The sequence below is a fragment of the Dermochelys coriacea genome, chromosome 12, assembly GCF_009764565.3.
Source record: "Dermochelys coriacea isolate rDerCor1 chromosome 12, rDerCor1.pri.v4, whole genome shotgun sequence".
Taxonomy (NCBI): Eukaryota; Metazoa; Chordata; order Testudines; family Dermochelyidae; genus Dermochelys; species Dermochelys coriacea.
The window spans coordinates 21,533,407-21,538,406 of NC_050079.1; the positions used below are offsets into that span (position 1 = coordinate 21,533,407).

A 5,000-nucleotide genomic window follows, 5' to 3' on the forward strand; every position below is an offset into this window, starting at 1 on the left:
TCTGAGTAGTTTTGATACAACAAAATCAAAGTGAAGATTTGAAATAGCTTTTCTGAAAGCCCAAGCCCAAGTCATAAATTATTCTACACCATGATTTGTTCAGAAAGTAAAATAATATCTCTTTGCCTGACATTACTGAAATGTGGATAAGGGAAAGTTAAAATGAAACATTTAAATCTTTGCTGTTGAGAACTTCAGGTAGATGGCAATATAGCAAATTTGATAAAAGTGACTTTCAATTAGGCATTTTTATTGTTTTATTAAGGTATTATAATAAACATCAAGGTGCAGTGGGTGATATCACCATCCTGGCATGAGGCAAGTGGACATTTTAAGAAAAATCAAAGCAAGTTCCATGTAATGAGACAAAGTGGAGGGATGTGGGTAAAACACAAATGTCCTGAAAAGCAGTATTGTACTTGTGTTTCAGGGCCTGATCCTGCCCCCTTTAGTTATGTATATAGTCATACTGAAGTCTGTAGGGCCAGTCATGTAAGTAAGCTCTGTTCACATGAACCAGGGTTACAGGGCTAATTTCCTAATGAACAGGTAACACATTTAAAAGACGTTTAAAAGCTTCATTCTTTTTCATTTAACAGTCAGGATGGCTTAGTTCCACACTGCATTGTATGTTTTCAGTCATTCTTAAGGGATATATGATTTGCTAGAAAAAAAAAACTAGCACTTCATATATTTATTTGAATCAGTTTCCTGAAATTTAACTATATATGATATTCAGGTATTAATTCAGTAGCCTGACATTAGCTGTAATCCATACTATTATCACCAGTACACTGTTAACAACTTATTTAACTACACTATGTTTGAAGGCAGTGCTTTAATAAGGGAGGTGTTTGCTTTCCTGCAGCACACCAAGCCAGCGATCTTGACGGCAGAGTTGCTTGGACTAGAAATCATGACAGTTACCAGTAAGGTTTAGAATTTGGGTGCCAAACAAAGGAATTGCTATTCAGTGTATTTACCCTCTGGGGAGCTAAAGCACAGATGTGGGAGTTAGGAGTCTTTTAACATTTAGCTGCTACATTAGTGGTAGCAATTCTGCTGCAGGGATGCTGAAAGTAGTTCTTCTATCAATTGGGAATCATTATGGGCACTAGTAGGGAGGATTAGATATGATGGAACACTGAGGGATTTTAGAAGTAGAAAGAATCTCTCACCTGCTCCTCCCCAGAACAGACCAAAACCAAGCGCTTTTTAATCCTTCATAGTTTTTCTAAAACAGTGTCATTCTTAACAGAGGTTAACTATGTTTTCAGTATAAATATCAAAGCAGTCATCTTTTACCTAGAATTCATAAAGGTTCTTCAAACTGTGATAGATAAATGTGACCAGGCAATATGTATTATTTTTGGGTCAGGTTTTGTTAAGAAAACCCTACTTTAAATATGTGATAGTCTGTACCACATGGTACATCTTGATTTTAGTAAGGCTTTTGACACAGTCCCACATGACATTCTCAAATATAAACTAGGGAAATGGTGAAATTATTATAAGGTGGTTGCAAAATGGGTTGAAAGACCATACTCAAAAAGTAGCTATCAATAGTTTACTGTAACATGGTGGGGGAGGGACATATCTAGTGAAGTCCTGCAGGGGTCTCTCTTGGGTCTGGTACTATTCAATATTTTCATTAATGACTTGGATAGTGAAGTGGAGAGTATGCTTATGCAATTTATAGATGTCGCCAGGCTGTGAGGAGAGAGGGGTTTGCAAGCATTTTGAAGGACAGGATTAGTATTGAAAAACATCTTGACAAATTGGAGAATTGGTCTGAAATCAACAAGATGAAATTCAATAAAGACAAATGCAAAGTACTACACTTAGGAAGGAAAAAAAATCAAATGTACAACTGCAAAACTGTGAATACCTGGCTAGGCAACAGTACTGCTGAAAATGATCTGTGGGTATAGTGGATCACAAACTGAATATGAGTCAACACTGTGATGAAATTGTGACAAAAGCTAATATTCTGGGGTATATTAACCGTGTGTTTGTAAAACATGTGAGGTAATTATCACACTCTATTCAGCACTGGTGAGGCCTCAGCTGGAGTACTGGGTCCAATTATGGGCCCCACACTTTAGGAAAAATCTGGACAAATTGGAGTGAGTCAAGAGGAGAGCAACACAAATGATAAAAGGTTCAGAAAACCTGACCTATGAGGAAAAGTTAAAAAAAACTGGGCATGTTTAGTTTTGAGAAAAAAAGAGTGAGTGGGGACTTGATAACAGTCTTCAAATATGTTAGACTGGTGTGAAGAGGACAGTTACCAATTGTTCTCCAGTGATGGTAGAACAAGAAGTAATTGGTTTAAACGGCTGCAAGGGAGATTTAGGTTGTATATTTGAAAAAAGCTTTCTAACTATACAAGTAGTTAACCTCTGGAATAGGCTTGCAAGGGAGACTGTGGAATCCCATCACTGAAGGTGTTTAAGAGCAAGTTAGACAAAACACCTGTCGATTATGGTTTAGGTCAATGGCTATTAGCCAAGAAGGGCAGGGATGGTCTCCCTAACCTCTGTTTGTCAGAAGCTGAGAATGGGCTACAGGGGATGGATCACTTGATTATTACCTGTTCTGTTCATTCCATCTGAAGCACCTGGCATTGACCACTTTCAGAAGACAGGATACTGAGCTAGATGGATCTTTGGTCTGACCCAGTGTGGCCATCCTTATGTTATGTTAGGTTTACTCAGTGCTGTCTCAAGGTAGGGGGATGGACTACATGACCTCTTGAGATCCCTTCCAGCCCTGCATTTTTATGATTCTGTAGATAGGATCCTACTAATTAGCTGCATGGTGAAACCTTCTTAAAATGTTTCCAGGTATGGAATATATATTACTTTCACTATGGAAAGGTAACATTAGTTTCTGGGTTTCAGAGTAGCAGCCGTGTTAGTCTGTATTCTTAAAAAGAAAAGGAGTACCCGTGGCACCTTAGAGACTAACAAATTTATTAGAGCATAAGCTTTCGTGAGCTACAGCTCACTTCATCGGATGCATCCGATGAAGTGAGCTGTAGCTCACGAAAGCTTATGCTCTAATAAATTTGTTAGTCTCTAAGGTGCCACGGGTACTCCTTTTTTATTAGTTTCTGGGGTGTTTTTTAAGAGAGAATGGGCTGTTCCATTAGAATTATCAATTCATATTGAATAAAGGAGGCCTCTAGGGGTATGTCTACGCTGCATTTTAAAACCCATGGCAGTGGGTCTCAAAGCTTGGGTCTACAGACTCGGACTGATGGAGCTCACACTATGGCGCTAAAAACAGCCGTGTAGTAGTTTGAGCTTGGGCGGGAGCTCGAGCTCTGAAGCCCAGGGAGGTGGGTGGGTTTCAGAGCTCGAGCTCCAGTCCAAGCCACAACATCTACACTGTTGGTTTTAGCACTGTAGCGTGAGTCAGAGTCAGTGGACCCAGGCTCCGAGACTTGTTGCCGTGGGTTTTAAAAAGCACTGTAGATGTACCCATAGATTGTGTTTCATGTAGAGGAAGAAAGGGGTCAAAAATCTGGAGAAAACAATTACTAGTTTGCTACTGAGCCTTTTTCAATCATTGTAACCAGTATTTTTACCCTAACAATCTTACCTGACCATACATGAAACTTTTTTTAAAGGCTTGAAGTTAAAACATTTTCCAGAATGTACAAACAAACAGCTAATTTCATTGCACTGCTGTCTGTGTACAGTGAAATAAAATGTGATTAGCTAGCTGAAAATGTGTAACTTTTCAATTAGTAGTTAATTCAGTCCCAGAACCACATTCATATAGGTTTGAAACAAAATTGACCTTCTTGTTTGTGTAATCTGTATGTACAATAAGTGCTTGATTTGGTAACAAGCAACTCAACAATGTGGATTTTCTACGAGACTCAGGAAAAGAAGCAAAATCCAGTATGTTTTTTATGAATAAAGCAGTCACCTGTGCACTACTGATGATCTAAGGCTTCTGCAATTGAGAAAGGGGCAAAATCAGCTTCAGAGAAAAATTCTGCTCAATCTCACATGGTACTTAGGACCAAATTCTCAAGGAAGTGTAGCTGGGCTGGATGGTGGGCAGATGTGCAAGGGGTAGAATAATCCCTACTGGGATGTGGAGCTGTTCCCATGGGGCTACTATAGGCTGTTGACTACATGAGGCTTAATGCATCCTTACCAGCAAGCAGAGGATCAGAAGATGTACACAGTAGTGGACCATCTGGTCCTACACCCTTTCTGCCTCCTGCACAGGGAGCATTTGCATGGTGGGATCCCACACTGATATAGGACCACCTTATTCCTCCCCTCTAATTGCTGCTCCCTTAGGCAACTCTGTTAAAGCTGTTCCACTGTCAGAAGACCCTCTGTTGCTATGAAAATGGGGTAGCATTTGCCTCAGTGTAGAACAGCCCTGCCAAAAGGAAAGTGTCTGAGCATCCACAAGTCCCCTTGAAGTCAATGGAGCTAAAGTTGCTGTGCATCAGATAGAAGTGGCCTCATTGCTTCAAACACAAAGATGTGTGAAAGCTATGTGTGTATTATAGTGAGTTAAATATTCATAGGTATCTTCAAACTGGAGTGAATTCTGTGGTGCCAGGATGTGACCACCAACTGCACAAGACCTCCACAGACTTTTCTTTGCTTGTGAACTTTGTTTTAGTCTCTCTCCCTCTTTGCTTTGGAAAATTTCTGTTCCTTCCAGTTGCAAAACAACTGTAGCCTGTTCACTAAATCTCTCTCTCTCGGGTTAGAAGTTTAGTAGGAAGACACTGATGGGCTGAATTTCCCCCTGCAAGAACACATCAAGCTCATAAAAATACTATTATTGTATTCATCCAGAATTTATTATGATAGTGAGTGATGTGTCATTAATAAAATACACTAGTACACATACCTGGATTCTTGTGTTTGGGGGAAGGGGTGGTGGAAGGGAAACAAGTTGACTCACTTCTAAGCAGACGCATTATAAATCAATGAAATGCTGTCTTGTTGAATCTGTACCCA

At 39.7% G+C, this 5,000-nt stretch overlaps 1 protein-coding gene across 6 annotated transcripts in view; it reads left to right on the plus strand.

Moving 5' to 3' along the window:
- Positions 1-5,000, plus strand: part of ZNF536 (zinc finger protein 536) — a 415,977-nt gene that overhangs the window by 127,280 nt on the left and 283,697 nt on the right. The window lies entirely within an intron of this gene.